This window comes from Dipodomys spectabilis, unplaced genomic scaffold, assembly GCF_019054845.1.
Source record: "Dipodomys spectabilis isolate Male_0828 unplaced genomic scaffold, ASM1905484v1 ptg000121l, whole genome shotgun sequence".
Classification (NCBI taxonomy): domain Eukaryota; kingdom Metazoa; phylum Chordata; class Mammalia; order Rodentia; family Heteromyidae; genus Dipodomys; species Dipodomys spectabilis.
This window is the reverse complement of record NW_024870798.1, coordinates 2,455,984-2,474,015: the sequence shown is the minus strand read 5'-3', so window position 1 is coordinate 2,474,015 and position 18,032 is coordinate 2,455,984. Positions and strand designations below refer to the sequence as shown.

The following is an 18,032-nucleotide window of genomic DNA, read 5'->3' as shown; positions in this document are numbered from 1 at the left end:
GTCAAAGCAGTAGCAAACGGAGATGAAAACAGATGATCGCCAGAGTCACAACTTAAGAAGGTTTCAGAGGATGGGGATTTTCCCTTGACTCCTCTTCCACTTTCTTCTGATAGCTCGTAACTGTAGGGGTGATGTTGACAGTTGTTTGTAGGAATTTTTGTTTTTCTCCAGATTCAAGTCTTATCTCTGCTTAATTTGCTTCTCTATGAAGTATTTGACTTGCTCAGATCCAGCATGATTGCATCAATGAACTCCTCTTTCAGCTTGGTTAGTTCTTTTCTCATCTCATCTAAAATATCCTGCTTCAGTCTGTCACAGTCAAAGCTTTCTGTCTGTACCCCATCGGCACTGGGCTGGGACAAGGGTGTGGACTTATAATGGGTCATAAGACCTGTTGTCAAAAACAATCTGATTTTTCCTTGGAGAATCTCATCTGGAGATGACGGGTGACTTGCTGCCATTCATTGTATTTGTTCTTTCCCAAGGTTTCCTGGTTGGTTCAGGTGTACTTGTTGATGAGACCTTAGAAGTTACAGGTTCTGATTCTTCTTTTTTGCTTCTATTGTTGATCCCTTTTTGGCCATTCTCCTCCTTCTTGCCATCAGGGGACTCCTTTCCTCCATTAAGCTGCTACATGCCAAGGGAACAGGTCCATTTCCACCACCCATGTCTGTTTTAGCTGACACGGAGTTCACATCTGTGAACACTGGGCAAAGAGGCATCTTCAACCCGTGACAATTTCCTAAGCTTGGCTCCAGCAATCGCAGCTGCAAGTCCAGTTAATGGACGATTATCTTCTGAAAAGGATCCTGAAAAAAAATCCGGATGCAGGAAGGGAGGGGCAGGAGGTGGTACAGGAGAGAGGCTTGATTAGCAAGAGGGGGTGGGGGAGGAGGGCCAGAGGATAGCAGTGGGGGTGAAGGAGGAGGTTCTGGGGGAGGAGAGAATATAGAGGCCTAGGCTGGACCTGGTGGGAGTGGTGGAGGAGATGGAGGTGCAGGTGGTCCCAAGATAACACCCTACGGGGCTAGAGCCTCCGACAGCTGAGAGGCTTCCTGAAAGCCTGGCTCAGAAGCAGAGGGTTCTCCCAGCTCGGAGTTTACAGGGGTCTCCACAAAGGCAGATGTGGCAATACTCTGCACTCTGCTCTCTTGATCCCATTCCACTTGCTCCAGCTGCTCCATCTGCTCCCGCTCCAGCTGCTCCACCTCTCTCTTTCCAACCTCTCTCCAGCCTCTCTCTCTCTCTACCTTTCTCTCTCTGGTCTTTCCCTCTCCATTCTTTCTCTCTCCAGCCTGTCCCTCTCCAGCTCCTTCTGACGTTTCTGTTCTTGTAGTTGTCTTCTTTGGATGTCCAACTCTTCTTGGGATGGGCCATTTTGAACTTGATCAGGCGGTTGTGAATTTTGTCTAGGCAATTTTGGTCCTGCCTCCTGTGAATTCAGCACTTCTAAGGCATGCATCATAGCACTTGCGAAGACATTAGCATCCTCTTTGCTGCCATAGTTAAGACTGTACACCTGCCTGGCATCTCGACACTGGTGGAAGGTCTGTGTTGCTTGATTATACTTTAATCCTTTGGGGATGGCACAGTTGATCACCAACTGATGATCCTGGATCTTCCTGCCCAGCACTCTGAATGTGTTGTTGCCTGTATGGTGATAGATATGAACTCTGCTAAACCCAGTTGAACCACAGCTGGCACCCACTTTTATTGGCATCATCACAAACCAATGCAGCAGCTCTTGCCTGACAGATACGCTGTTCACTCATTGAGCCTGCGGGCCTGATGGATGCGGCTCGGGAGTGGGCTACTCTGGGACGGCAAGGTTGGCTCATTTCAGTGCTTCTCTGCTACACTGGTGGCCAGCTACTCCATCACCTGCTGTCGCTCCTGCCAGGCCTGGGTTGCAGGGTAGGTGGGCCACTTTGGCTGCCTGCTGCTGCCGCTGCTGCTGCACAGGCCCCTGAGGACCGCGAGGACCAAGAGGACTGCAGCCGTCCCAGCCGTGGGAGGAGAGTGGGGCGTGCCACGAGGCACTGGTGCCGGGTGTGTGGAACACTCAGGCTCTGCCCTCGCCCCCGCCCTCCCCTACCGCTGCCGCCCTTCCCCTCTCTTCCCCCGTATAAGTAAATTTTTATAGCTTACAAAAATAACTTTTAGCTGGGGACTGGTGGTTCATGCCTGTAATCCTACTCAAGAGGCTGACATCGAGGATCACAGTTTGAAGCCAACATAGGTAGAAAAGTCTGTGAAATTCTTATCTCCACTACACTACCAAATATACTAGAAGTGTGGCTATGACTCAAGTAGTAAAGTGTTAGCCTTCATCAAATGATGTCAGAGCCCAGGCCACGAGTTCAAGCCCCTGGACTAGTACAAAAAGAAAAGTTTCATTAGTTTACATTATACTAGGATTATTGTGTGAGACACCAGTGCTGGGATTAAGAAACAACTTTTGTAGTAGCTACCACTTTTGATCTTTTCCCTAGGAGTTTTTATGATTGTTTTTATCCATGCCTTATATTTACATTCCACTAATGGAATTATTTTTTTGGTTGGAGGCACATTTCAATAATTCAATAACATATCAAAAAGACATTTTTCGTTATTTTAAATAGAGAAGGGAAACATGCTGAGTCTGAGCCCAGCAGAGAATGAATGATGGTTTGATTGCAGATATGTGAAATGTATTCCAGGATGTGGGAACCTACCAATTTGGGTGCTTCAGTTATCAGGTCTTCCTGAAGTTTCACAATAAACTTCTATGATGTCATAGCTACCTTTGCTATCACAACCGATAGGTGTCAGGCACTGATCTCACCCTTAGGTGGACTTAGATACACAGGGAGGAAAAAATAATATTTGGAAGAAATGACGATTGACCACAAGACCACAGCTTGATGAGCTTTCCTGATTGAACTTTGAGATTTCATGAGCAGAACAGGCTCATCTCCACACAAGACTACTAAGCACTGAGGACCAGGCACTATTGTAGGCAACTAGAGAGACAGATGTGAATACAGATGTGAATGGCCTGCCTCCATGCACATGTCTTGCTGTTGGAGAAAACCATAAATCAAAATGATAATGTCAATAAATCAGAAGGATGGTCATGTGGGGAGACAGCTTCACTTTGAGGATTGGAGGAAAAGACATGATATAATAGTAGGAGGCATCATCCATGCAATTATTGCTTTTTCAGGCTGGCTCCAATCTCAATCACAGATCTCATCCTCCTGAGTTGCACACTACAGGTGTCAGGCACCTGCATTGGGCTCTTTGATATAAATATTTATAACCAATGTGTGTTAAGTTTCTTGGAAGTTTTTTGTGAGAAAGGTTAAAAATTAAACATATTATGCGCCCTAAACTTTCTTTTCACTATCTTCTAATTATTTCAATATGAACCATCTTACTCACTTTTTGGAAAAGTCAAGACATTTTTTTTTCATTGTTCAAATCCTGGGGAGGGAGTAAAAATGACAGCTTCTTTGCCAAAGTACTAGAATGTACTAGTCATTTTAACTGACCAGTTTTGCCAAATAATATGTCTTTCCCTTCATGGATTTTTCATGTTCAATAATGTTAGATGAATAAAACTATAAATAGGAGAAAAGCAACCACATAGTAACAAATTTATCACAATGACATATATAAGCTGTCCACTTTTTACCCAATGAAAACAGTTGCCACAAGCATTAAAAATTTGAATAAAAACTTGGAGATTCTTCCTCTTCATACAGTTGTTTTTTTTCTTCTTGTTTTGTTTGTTTGTTTTGGTTGGTTGTTGGCTTTGACCTTTTGGTCTGGGGGCAGTCCCTCAGCTATTCAGCTCAAGGAGAGCACTCTACCACTTGAATCACAGCAGCACTTCTGGTTTTCTGGTGGTTTTTTGGAAGTAGGTCTCACAGAGTTTCCTGACCAGACTGGCTTTGAACTGCAATCCTCAGATCTCAGCTTCCTCAGTAGTAGGATTGCCGATGTTAGCCCCCAGCAACTGGTCAAAATAGTATTTTTTTCAATTTGGCTAGCTTGAATGATTTCCAAGGAAATAAATAGAACGTAAAATTGTTAATTTGTGCTAAAATTTGCAATAGTTTTACCTTGAAGAATAGTGAAATATTTAGAATTACATATTTTGAGAAAATGTAGCTGATTAGCTTTTATTGATTTAAAATACTAATATACATCTCTTTTATTTAAAATACTAAAATATATCTCGCTTTGTAGACACTGAAGTCTGAGTTCAAAACTTGTACTTGTTGGCAGTCACTCTGAGAGTTAATTCTGTCAGCTCATTTTTAAATCAATCATAGATTAAATAACTTGAAGCTTACAAGGTGTCTTTTGGTAAGAATAAGTGAATTAAGCCTAAACTGCCTTTCGAGTAACAGAAGAAATCCTAACGTCTAGAATGTATAGACTCAAAATATGAAACACACAAAGAACATTAAGGGAAAAGAACAAATAATCTTATCAATAAATAGGTAAGTGAATTGACTAGATAGGTCCCAAATCAAATATAGATGTCTACGGAATACACGAAAAATATTCAATGTCTTTAGCAATCAAGGAAATGCAAATCAAATCTATGTTGAAGTTCCATCTCTGCCTAATGAGAATGCCTATTATCAAAGAAAACACAAATACTGCCAAAGAGGTGGGGAAAGACACTGTACACAGTGTTGACAATTAAGTGAATCAATGTAGCCACAACAGAAATCAGTGTGGAAATTCCACCCAGGAAATCCTACATATACACCTGAAGAAATTTAAGTCAGTGTTATAGTAGAGCTGTGTGCACACACATTTTTTACAGCAGGATTCAAAATAGTCATGTTTTAGAATAAGCCACCACAGGCAGGAAAGTATGTACAACTGTTATCTCCAATTAACAATAAAAACAAATCTGGGAATAGAGCTGTAGATCAAGTGGCAGAATACCAGCCTTGATGGATAAATAGCCAAGCAAGAGATGAAGACCCTAGGGTCAAGACTCAGGACTGCCAAATGTGCATGTACGTATGCATTGCTCCCCTCCCCCACACAATGCTGCCTATATTTTTTAGCCAAGCTTCTTATTCCCCTGTGATTCATGCACCTATGACAGAGCTAAATATAATGGGAAAGTGATATTTAAAATGGTAAACTTATACTGAATACCTAGGTATATTTCTCATTTTTTTTGTAGTCACTGGGCTTGATCTTATAACCTGAGTGCTTTCCTTAAGCTTTTTCACTGAAGGTTGTCTCTCTACAACTTGGAGCTACAGTTCAACTTCCGGTTTTGTGATGGTTCATTGTAGATAAAGAGTCTTAAGGACTCAGTCCTCCACACACTTTCTAATGGCAATTCTCAGATTTCAGCTTCCTGAATTGATAGAATTATAGGCTTGATCCACCAACACTGGGCTCGAACCTGAGTATTTTCACCACTGCTCATTGGAAGAATTCAATTCTTTTTCCTCCTGAATGCTTGCCATGCACATTTCTCTCTGGATAGCAACTGAACAAAGAGAGAGGTTCCAGTAGCTCACACCTATACATCCTATCTACAGAAAAGTCTGATATCTGAGGATAGTCGTTCAAAGCTAGCCCAGACAGCAAAATCTGGGAGACTTTTCATCCCAATTAACCACAAAAAACCTGTATGCTGAGCTTTGCCTCAATCAGTAGAGCTCTATGTTGATCAAATACCTCAGGGATAGACCTCAGGCACTGAGTTCAAACCCCAAGGTCAGTGAACACGGGTACACACATGATGTGCATACACACACACACACACACACACACAATTTTATAACAGAGTTCTCAAACCTAACAAGGTGCCATTCTAATCCCTTAATGTCACGCTTTGCCTGGGCTGCAATCCATGCTGGTGAACAGCATCTACAGGGATTAAGAAGCTCAGAGCCAATCTGGACCCACCCAGACCAGAAGCAGGAGTGAGGTAACATAAGCATGAGGCCCCCACTCACTCACACTGGAAGGAGGAGTGAGGTGACACAGGCATGCGGCCCCCACTCATCCAGAGGGGACATAGGAGTAAGGTGACACAGACAATGGCAACTACCCAGTCAGACCAGAAGCAAGAGTGTTGTGGTGAAAGCCCACAGCCCCCACTCACCCAGACCAGAAGCAGGAGTGAGGTGGTACAGTCAAATGGCCTTACCCATCCAGACCGGAAGTAGGAGTGAAGTGACACAGGCATGTGGTCAGACTTATCCTGCCAGGAAGCAGAAGTGGGGTGACGGTAGCATGCCACACCAAAGGAGCCTCACGAACCATGGTGGCCCCCTGAGAAGGAAGGTATGGTTCTATGTCAATCCAGCCTTCTCTCTTGGCCTTTTGTGAAGGGCTGCACTCAGTAGGTCATAGGGCTCAAGCTATGGACCCTGCTGTCCTCTCCCAACTGGTACTGCACCTGCTGCAGCTTTGGCAGCAAACTTAATAAGTTCTAATTCACAGAATGTATACCATGAACCATTAGTGTCTTCAGGTACCATGTGACACTTGCTAGTCACTTAATATTACAGTTGCCAATGTTTTAAGTGCTTTCTAAAGAGAAGAGGAAGGGGTCATAGGTCCAACTGTTCAAAAATGTCTTTGGATGACACTGTATTGGCCCAAGAATGAGTCGACACAGCTGGTATCCAGGTATTTTGGGAAAGTCTTTTTGGCCATGCTTTCTGTTTGGCCTTGGAGAGACTTAGGCTTTTCTTTGTTGACACAGAAGATAGGAAAGTAATTGCTAAGGCTTATATAGTCAAGAGCCATTTCTTTTCTGCCCTTCTGAGATGGCATCTCACTACATAGCCAAGACAGCCTTGAACTTAATGTGTTTCTGCCTCAGCCTCCCAAGTGATGGAATTACAGGCTTACACCACCATGCCCAACTATCTATCATGGGCCATTTGAAATAGAAAAATCATGACCTGTGTTCTATATCTACTAACACTCTTGTGCAAAGATCAAATAACTTACAGCCTGGTTGTTAAGAATATAGACTCAGATTCAACTGAATTTCAAATAAAATTCTGGTTTCTTACCTGCTTTTGGTTAAAGAGGAAGACACTATATCACTGAGCTTTATTCACTTGTATACAAATGTGAATGGAGGCAAGAACAGGTGGCTCATGCCTACAATCTTACTCAGGAGGCTGAGATGGAAGGATTGTGTTTCAAAACCAGCCCAGGCAGAAAAGGCCATATGAGATTCTTAGTTCCAATTAATCCCTCAAAAACCATAAGTGGGCTGAGAAGGTGGCTCAGTAGAAGTTTGCTTTCCTTGCATGCATGAGGCCCTCGGTTGGAATCCTCAGAATCACATAAGAAGAAAAAGCCGGAAGTACACTGTGGCTCAAATGGTAGAATGCTAGCCTTAACCTGAAGAGATGAGACACAGCACCCAGTCCCAGAGTTCAGGCCCCATGACTAGCAAGAATAACAACAACAACAAAATAAAACAGAAATGGAGCTGTGGCTCAAGTGGTAGAGTGCTAGAAAGTGGATCAGGGAGAGCACCCAGGCCCTGAGTTCAAGCTCCATGACCAACTAAACAAAAACAAAAACAGAAATGGAGCTGTGGTTCAAGAAGTAGAGTTCTAGAAAGTGAATCAGGAACAGGCCCTGAGTTCAAGCACCACAATATACAATTGGATACTGGTATTTCCCATCTCTTAAGGTTGTCATGATTATTCAATGAACAGAATTTTTTGAGCATTTCCTACTGAAAAGAGGGATTTTTAATGACCAGCAAGTGATTTATGATGCTGCAGATCATGCAATGGATACCCTCTACTTCAGTGGAGAATTGAATGTTAATTTTGTGAGTCCAGAAGCCAAACTCATGAGCCAGATACTCTTTTGGAAAATGGTTTCATATGGTAGATTCAGTTTCCCACATGTCAGTTTACTATTCTGCTTCTAGTCAGAAGATCTCTAAGACTCAGGAAAGGATTCAAGCTCTCTGTTAAACCATGCTGTAGCCATTTTATTTTTATTAAAGGAATAAGTAATCTAGATATTGGTGGCTCATGCCTATTATCTTCGCTGCTTAGGAACCTGAGATATGAGGATCATGATTTCAGACCAGCCCACGCATCAAAGTCCATGAGACTTGTCTCCAATTAAGCAGTGATAAACCCAGAAGAAGACGTATGGCTTAATAGAGTATCTTTCCTAAGAAAAAGCTCTATTTAAGCTGTCCCATATGTTGGGACATTGACACCTACAATACTTCTGGACCATGTCTTCCTTTGGTGTGTTGGCCTATGGCCTGGCTTTCACTCCTGTGGAAACAGGCTGTTTGGCCATCCACCTTGGGGTTGGAATGATCTGTTTATTGAAAATACTGCCTAGAAAAAACAACTATGATGTAAACAATGTTTGACAAGTTTTAAGTCCAAAGTTACAGTGGTAAGGATGATTATTGTTTAGCTTTTTTTCATTAAATAGTTCATTACTTTTTAAAGTTTATCTCCTTATTTAATGTGATGTAGGAAACCAAAAGTTAATATTTGGGTTTTTTGGTGAAATTTGAAACTAGGCAAGTAAAAGCACTCATTGTCCCCAAATTCAACATTTAAAAATATTAAAACATTGTTCATATGTTTTAGTCACCAGAAATTTGGGACAAGCATGGTAGCTCACACTTGAATTGCTAGCTGCAGAGAGGATTATTAGGATTTGAGGCTAGCCCAGGCAAACATTCACTTTATTGGATCTCAATCAATATCTGAACCAAATTCATTTTGCTTTTAATTTCATCTACTCAGAAATGGTAAAGAGAAGGATTGTGATCCATTCTGGCCTGCTCATAAACAGAAAACCCTCCCATAAAAATGGCTAAAGCAGAGCTGGGCACAGGTGGTTCATGCCTGTGCTTTTATTTACTCAGGAGGCTGAGGTCTGAAGATCACAGCTCAAAGCAAGTCTAGGCAGGAAAGTTTGTGAGACTCCTGCCTCCAATAAACCAATAGAAAACCAGAAGTGGAATTGTGGCTCAAACAGTAGTGCACTCGCCTTTAGCTGAAGAGTGCAGGTACAGTGTCCTGGCCCAGAGTTCAAGCCACATGACTAACAAAACAGAAGTAACTATAGCAAAAAGCGCAGGTGTATGGTTCACCTTGTAGAGCACCTACCTAAAACGCATGTAGCCCTGAGTTTAATTGCTAGGATAGAAAGGAGGAAAGGATGTGAAGGAATGGAATGAAGAAAAGAAAGAAGGGAGGAGTTATGATATAATCAAATACTAGAATGATGTGAAGTATTAAAGGAATTACAAGTATTTTATATAAAAATATACTGATTGTTTACTCAAAGGCAAATTCTAAAATGTGGAATTCAGGTTAAAATACATGTACAACTTTTGTTTTTCTGTAAAATGATACTTATGTGCTCCTTTAGTTTAAAAGTAGTAAATGAGTTTAAAACAATACAAGAGTGGTTAGAATGAATAATTATTTCTTATCACTTTCTCTGCTACATCCACCACTTATAAAATCAAAACAATGTTGATCATTTTAATTATTAATTCATTCGTATACGCTTTCATCTTTAGTGTATAGTCTATTGTACACATCATTTAAATGTTTGAACTATTTTTGTTGTTTGTTTGTTTTTTGTGGGTCATGGCTCCTAAACTCTTGGCCTGGGCACTGTCCCTTCAGCTCAAGGCTAGCACTCTACCACTTGAGCCACAGTACCACTTCTGGCTTTTTCTGCTCATGTGGTACTGAGGAATCAAACCCAGAGGCTCACACATGCAAGTCAAGAACTCTACCACTGAGCTACCTTCCCAGCACTGAACTCCTTTTTTTTTCCTTCAGACATGGGGCTTGAACACAGGGCATGGGTGCTTTCCCAGAGCTCCTTTGCTCAAGGTTAGCAGTATACCATACCTGTTTAAACCACAGTGCCATTTCTCGTTTTTTAGGGATTAATTGGGAATAGGAGTCTCATGGGAACTTTTCTGCCCAGGCTGGCTTTGAACCACCATCCTCATTTCTCAGCCTCCTGAGAAGGTAGGATTACAGGTGTGAGCCACCTGCACCCAGCTGCTCATTTTTTTCTTTTAACTGTCATACAAGTTTTGTTGTAACCCAAATATGTGCAAACTGGGATGCAAATTGGTTTTAAATAAACCACGAATTGAGGATGTTGAGATCACAAGTGATTGCAAGTTCGTTTTTACTTTTTTTTTTTTTTATATGTGGAGCTTGACCTCAGTGCCTGGTTGCAGTCCCTGCTCTTTTGTGCTCAAGGCTATCACTCTACCAGGTTGAATCACAGTGCCCCTTCTGGTTTCTTGGTAACCAGTTAATGAGATAATAGTCTCACAGACTTTCTTACCTAGGTTGTCTTTAAACCTCGATTATCAGATCTCAGCCACTACGATTACAGGCATGAGCCACTGGCATCAGCTTTTTAAAAAAGGAACGACAATTCATAAGCCAGGTACCTTGGCTCATGGCTGTAATCCCAGAGGCTGAGTTCTGAAGATGATGATTTGAATCTATTGATGCAAAAACGTCTCTGTGATTCTTTTATCTCCAATAAACTGCACAAGAAAATCCAGAAGTGAAGCTTTGGCTCAAGTGGTAGAGTGCACTCAAGCAAAAATAAAGCTCAGGAACAACACATAGATCCTGAGTTCAAGCTCCATTTCTGGCACACACACACACACACACACACACACACACACACACACACACACACACACACACACACACACACAAAACAAAAAGTAAATAGAAAATGTGAAGAAATCAAGGGAAAAATTTTGAATATTGTAAGGACTTTTGGATTTACAGGTATGACTCAGTTGGTAGGAAAAAAGCTAATGATTGAAACTATCAGATACCAAGGAATTAAAAAAAATAATTATCTGCTCTTTATTTCCCTTTTCTCATATTTTCTCATTTGGGAGCTCTCTTCTTTTTTAAAATATTGTTGTTTTAGCGGTGATATACAGCTATGTCAGGTAACTAGTATATTTCCTTCCTTTTACATAGTCTCATCTGTTCCCCCATCCTGTTCCATTCCCTCCCTCCCATGTCAATCCGCGAGTTGCATGGTTCACTTTCATCAATGTTCAGTACAGCCAGTGGGCGCCGCGGCTGCAGTTTTACACCCACTTTCCACTGATTCTTTGCCCTTCTCCCATCTTCCGTCAGATGTGCATGCATATATACTGTATATTGAGTAAAGAATACAGAGTCATCAGAAAATGAAAAGACAAATTAAGAAAAGTTCCTTGTTTCTTTATCTTTGCAATTCAATTCAGTATATATATATATATGCATATATATATATGTATATATATATATACATAGTTTTATATACATAAGAAGAGGTGCTTGTGTATTACAACTTGGTGATTTTCTCCAAAGGCTGTCCTCTTCTGTTCTCACTGTACATGATGCCTAGAATCCTGTACAGTTTTCATATCCCATTGTGTTTTAAATCTAACTTCCACATATCAGGAAGAAAATGTGCCATTTGTCTCTTTGATCTTGGCTTAACTTTATTAACATGATTTATTCTAGTTCCTTCCATTTCCCTGCAAATGACATTATTTTATTCTTTCTAATGGCTCTGTCTGTAAAATTTCATGGTATATAGATAGCATAATTTTTGGATCCATTCATTTATTGTGGGGCATCTGGGTGTGTACATATTTTGGCACTGTGAATTGAGCAGCAAGGAACATGGCTGTGCAAGTTTCCTTGCCATATTCTGGTTCGTGATGCTCAGGGTAGATGCCTAGAAGTGGTATGGCTGTAGGGAGGGTATTAGGGAAGTCTGTGTTGTGATTTTTGAGCAACTTTCAGACTGCTGTATTAGTATACATTACCACCAGCAATGCAGTAGGATTCCTTTTTTCTCCACTTCCCCATCAGCATTTGTTGTCCGAATTCAGAATATTTGTGTGAGATGGTATCTCAGGATTGCTTTGATTTACATTTTCTTTATGGCGAGGGATGATGAACCTTTCCTAATATGTTTCTTTGCCATTCTTACTTTTTCTTCTGAGAAGCTCTCCTTAGCTCCCCTGCCCATTTAGTGATTGGTTTATGAGGTTTTGCAGGGGTACTTTCCAGAGATCCATTTATACATTGAATATTACCCCTTTGTCTGATGTGTTGCAGGTAAATATCTTTTCCCAATTCCTTGGCTGTCTTTTTAGTTTAGTAGCTATGTCCTAGCCTGTGCAGAATTTTTTTTCATTGAATGTAGTCCCATTTGTTGGATCTCTCTCCTATCTGTTTTGCCCCAGGAATTCTATTCAGGAAGTTCCTGCCTGTACCTATAAGTTCTAATATTATCCCTATTATGTCTTACAGTAGTTGGGCTGATTTTAAGGTAGTTAATTCACTTTGAATGGATGTTAGTGAAAGCACCGATCCACTTCTAGTTTTCTGCCTATGGCTGCCAAGTTTTCCCAACACCATTATTTGAAGAAGCTGTGATGTGTGTGTGTGTGTGTGTGTGTGTGTGTGTGTGTGAGTGTGTGTGTGGTCGGTCGTGGGGCTTGAACTCTGGGTCTCGGCGCTATCCCTCAGCTATTCAGCTGAAGGCTAGTGCTTGAGCCACAGTTCCAGTTCCCATTATCTTGTGGTTTATTGGAGATAGGAGTCTCATGGACTTCCCTGTCCCTGCTGGCTTTGAACAATTATCCTCAGATCTCAGCTGTTACATAAACTAGGTAATGAGTATATTTCTTATCATCATTGTTACTTCCTCCTTTGTTTTTCCTTACCATCTCTTTCCTCCCATCACCAAAACTACACTCTCACCCCACCCCCGGCCTAAATTGTAAAGCTCATTTTTCCACATAGTGTATTGTGCATCTCATTATTACAATGGGTCAACCTATATCTCTATTTAAGCATTTTGTTTTTTCCCTTCCCCTCCCCAAATTAGAGAAGCATATACAAATTTGTAAGGCACCAACATCAAATACAGTGAAAACAGAGGTTTTACGATGGGGGAGGAACATACAAAGAAACAAAAAAAATCACATGGCATATTGTTAATATGTTAGAAACAAAAGATAGAAAGAAAAAACCACTTGTGTCCCTATCTTGAGGTTCATTTCGCTTAACATCATCTTATTGGGTCATATGTACATAGCTTTTGAACTTTTCTGCTTGTCCCGCAGATCTCTGCTTGATGTATACTAGTTATTGGAAATGAGGGAAACTATGAGACCTATGTTTCTTTGGGCCTGACTTACTTCATTTAATATAATCTTTTCCATTGGTCTTCAGATCTTTATTTTTGTATTTTTCTTTTTTTTTATTTTGAAAATACCGTACAGAGGAGTTACAATTACATGGACAAGATAATGAGTACATTTCTTAACAAGCATTGTTGCCTCTTCTTTGTATCCCCTTCCCATCCCTTCCCATACTCCCCCCTAACTGCTACTACCCCTCCCACCAAAATTGTAAAGTTTGTTTTTCTACATAACGAAGTGTACATCTCATTGTTGTAATGGTTATGCATGTATCCCTAGTTAAATGATTTGTTTTTGCCCTTCCCCTCCACAAATTATACCACCATCAAATAGTGAAAGCAGGGGTTATATCATGAGGGAGGGACATACAAAGCAATATAGAAATCATCTTATAAATATGTTAGAAACAATTTTTATACCGATAACAAGCTGTTTTTGTTATTGTGGCTCTTTAGTAGAACTTGAAATCTCGTATAGTGGTACTGCCTGCCTGGCTTATTTTGCCGAGAATTGCTTTGTCTGTTCTTGGTCTGTTTTTTTCCATATGAACTTTTGGATTCTTTCATTTATCTGAGTAAAGTACATCATTGGGATTTTGATGGGGATTGCCTTGAATTTTATATCATTTTTTTGCATTATGGCCATTTTCACAATATTCTACATATCCATGAACATGGAAGGCCTTTGCATATCCTGATATCCTCTCATTTCTTTCTTTAAATTTTCGCAATTTTTACATCTTTGATTAGGTTAATTACTATTTTTTTCTTTGCAGCTTTTGCAAATGATGGTATTTTCATTATTTCCCTTTCTGCTTGTATATTCTTTGCACAGGGAATGGTTCAGTAACCATTTGTTGCTGTTGTTTTGGGTCGTGGTGCTTGAACTTTGAGCCTGGACTCTGTCCCTCATCTCTTCACCTCAAGGCGAGCAACAGCGCTACTTCCAGTTTTCTGGTGGTTAATTGGAGACTCATGGACTTTCCTGCCTGGACTGGCTTTGAACAACGATCCTCAGATCTCAGTCTCCTGAGTAGCTAGAATTACAGGCATGAGCCACTGGTGCCCGGCCAAGGCTACTGAATTTTATGGGGTGATTTTGCATTCTGATACTTCGCCAAAAGGATTGATTAGCTGTAGGAGTTTGGGAGTTGAGCTTTTGGGTATAAGAAATGGTCATCATCAAATACCATTAGTTTAATTTTTGCTTTCTCTGTGTGGGTCCTTTAATGTCCTTTTTTTTCCTTACTGGTCTGGGTAAGAATTCCAGTCTAGATTGAAGAGGAGGGGAGTGAAGGGGCATCTTTGCCTTGATCCTGATTTTAGGGAAAATGGTTTCAGTTTTTCCCCATTTAGTGTGGCCTGTTGTCTATGGATCTTATTGTTTTAAGGAAAGTTCCTTCTATTCCTTATTTCTCCAGAGTTTTTAATGTCAATGCATATAGTCTTTTGTTGAAGGTTTGTTCTGCATCTACTGAGATGAGTATGTGGTTCTTGATACTGGTGCTACTGATGTGAATTATTGATTTGCATATATTAAATCAACCTTGCATCTGTGGGATGAAGCCTACTTGATCATATTTTTATGACTTTTGTATTTGTTTCTGGGTTCTGTTGGCTAATATTTTATTGAGGAGTTTTGCATCTATGTTCATCAGAGAAATTGATCATTCATTCACTTGTTTTGTTGGATCCTTACATAGTTTTGAGATGAGTGTGATATTGGATTCATAGAATGAGTTTGGGATTGCTCCCTGTTGCTTCTATTTCACCGAAAAGCTTGAGGAGGATTAGTATTACTTTATCTTTAAAAGCCTTATAGTAGGCTTGGAAGATGGGTTAGTGTTAGAATGCTTGCCTAGTATACATGAAGCTGTGTGTTCCGTTCCTCAATGCCACATACACAGAAAAGCCAGAAGTGGCATAGTTGCTCAAGTGATATAGCACTAGTACTAACACTAGCCTTGAGCAAAAACAGCTCTAGGACAGGTTCAGACCCTGAGTTCAAGCCCTAATACTGGACAAAAAAAATGTCTTATAGAATTGAGTAATGAATTCATCTGGGCTTGGACTTTTTCTTGTTGGAAGACATCTGATAACTTGTATGTTATTTGTTTGTTTAGTTTGTTAATATTTTCTTGGTTCAGTATAGGAAGTTTGTATGGGAAACTCTATTATTGTCATGGGGCGCTGTCCCTCAGCTCTTCAGCTCAAGGCTAGTGCTCTACCACTTGAGAAATAGTGGTGCCACATCCAGCTTTTTCTGCTTATGTGGTGCTGAGGAATCGAACCCAGGGGCTCATGCATGCAAGGCAAGCACGCTTCCACTGAGCCACCTTCCCAGCCCAGAAACTCCATTCTAGGTGCTGGCACCCAGACAAAGAAGCTTGTTGGGCTTTTTGAACTGATGATGGGAAAGTGTGATTGTATGACAACTACTTTAACCAGTAAGAACTTGATAATACTTACTTATTAATCCAATGACTGAGGAAAATATCAGCATGAATTCAATTTTGAGTTCATAATCGTATATGCACATCATTATTATCTGAAAGACTTTCAAAAAATCTACCATGCTGACTAAGATTCAAAACTCAAAAATAAATAAATTTACCTATTTATTTTGGTGCCAATCCTACGACTGGAACTGAGGGTACAATGGTAAGCACTTACTACTTGAGCAACCACTCCCATTCCAGGTTTTCATGGATAATTGGAAATAAAGATTATTAACAAATGTTCTGGCCCAGGATGGTTTTGAAAATCTACACCCAGGTCTTAGCCTCCTAAGTAGCTAGGGTTATAGGTAATTGGCCAGAGATATTTATTTATTTATTTATTCAACCAGACTTGGGACTTGAACTCATGTTTTGGGTCATTACCTGGACTTTTGTGCTCTAATACTTGGGACAGAGCTACAATTCCTGTTTTTATTAAATAATTAATTGGATATAATTGTCTATCTGAGTTTTCTTCTGCGTCTGGCTTTAAACCTAGATTATGTGATCTCAGCCTTCTTGCTAACTAGTATCACAGGCCTTAGCCACTGCTGCCTTGCTGAGAAATTTATTTTTAAAATATCTTTTCATTGGGTTTTAGAGGGAAACAGAGAAATGTATACATTTCCTGAATTGTGAACACCTTACAATACCTTAATAATAACAATAAATTATGTTTTTTTTCATTTTTTAGTAATTTGGCATTTGCAAACCACCAAAATGAACTCATTCTCTTTCAAAAACTATCATACCTTTATGAAGTTGAAAGTCACATATTAAGTTAGGTTATGGTGGCTCAAATCTGTTATCCTAGCTACTCAGGAGGCTGTGTTCAAAGCTAGCCCAAACAAGAAATTCTGTGAATTTGTAGGCAGGGGCTAGGTCTTCCTCCTTTCTGATCATAGTGAGCACAGTCCTTCATGTACTTGGTTCTTAAAAATCATACTTAGGCCAGGCATTTGGTCACTCATGCTTGTAATTGTCACTGGCCAGGATACTGAGATCTGAAGATAAAGGTTCAAAGCCAGACCCGGCAAGAGTTAGAGTCTTATATTGAGCTAAGCATAAAAAGTTTGAAACAGAGTTGTGTTTCAGATAACAGAGTGCTATCCTTGAGTGACAAAACCAAGCAGGAGCAAGCAGACCTGAATTCAAGACCCAGTACTGGTAATATATATATAATAAAATAAAATAAAACCACCAAAAAAGTGCCTTTGTTCTTTTTAAAATTTTTGACATTTTTTTCCTTACTTTTTTATCTGAATGTTACTATATAAACACACAGAAGCTTATGGAACAAAGTTAAATTTTAAGAATATTCTTCCATTATCGACCATTATACCTTCATTATACTTAAGAAAATTAATAATATTTTCATAATACTGTTATTATATCAAATACAGATACACATCTCCTTGTTTGAGACAGATATTATTCTTGCTATTTTTCAAATTAAATTTTCAAATTAATTTTTCATTAGGGTTCATTTCATGTTGTTATGTCTCTTTTGTTTTTAGTACTCTAAAATATCATCCCAGCCAGGCATTGGTGGCTCATGCCTATAATCCTAGCTACTCAGGAGCTTAGATTTGAGGATCGTGATTCAAAGCCAGCCCAGGCAGGAAAGTTCCTAAGACTTTTTTCTCCAATAAACCACCAGAAAAGCGGAAGTGGTGGTATGGGTCAAGTGGTAGAGCACTAGACTTGAGCATAATAGCTGAGGCACAGTGCCCAGCCCAGATTTCAAGCCCTATTCCACTCCCAAAATAAATAAATAAAATAAAACAAAATAACATGCCACCCCAGTCTTTCCTTTTCATGATACTGCCCTTTAAGTCAAAATATTCTAAATTAGTTTTTTTAATAAAATATTCTTTATATTTTACTCGCTTAGCTATTTCATTAAAGTGGATTCTCATTCGTTTTCCTTTTTTGTTGGTTGTGGGGTTTGTACTCAGGTCCTGGATCTTGTCACTGAGCTTTTGTGCTCAAGGCTAGTGCTCTACCACTTTGAGTTACATTGCCACTTATGGTTTTCAGTGCATAATTGGAAATAAGAATCTCATAGATTTTCTTCCCAGTCTGGTATTGAACCTTGATCCTCAGATCTCAGACTTCTGACAAGCTAGAATTACAGATGTGAGCCATTGGCTATGGGCGCCGATTTGTTTTTCTTTTATTTAATTTTTTGTCAGTTTTAGTGCTGTCCCTGAGCTCTTCAGCTCAAGTCAAGTGCTCTATCATTTGAACCAATGCCCACTTTTGGTTTTCTGGTGGTTAATTGGAGAT

General features: G+C 40.0%; 1 pseudogene; it reads right to left on the bottom strand.

The window, feature by feature from the left end:
* Window positions 1-203: 203 nt before the first annotated feature.
* LOC122115555 lies at window positions 204-1,772 on the bottom strand (annotated as a pseudogene).
* Between the last annotated feature and the right edge of the window lie 16,260 nt (window positions 1,773-18,032).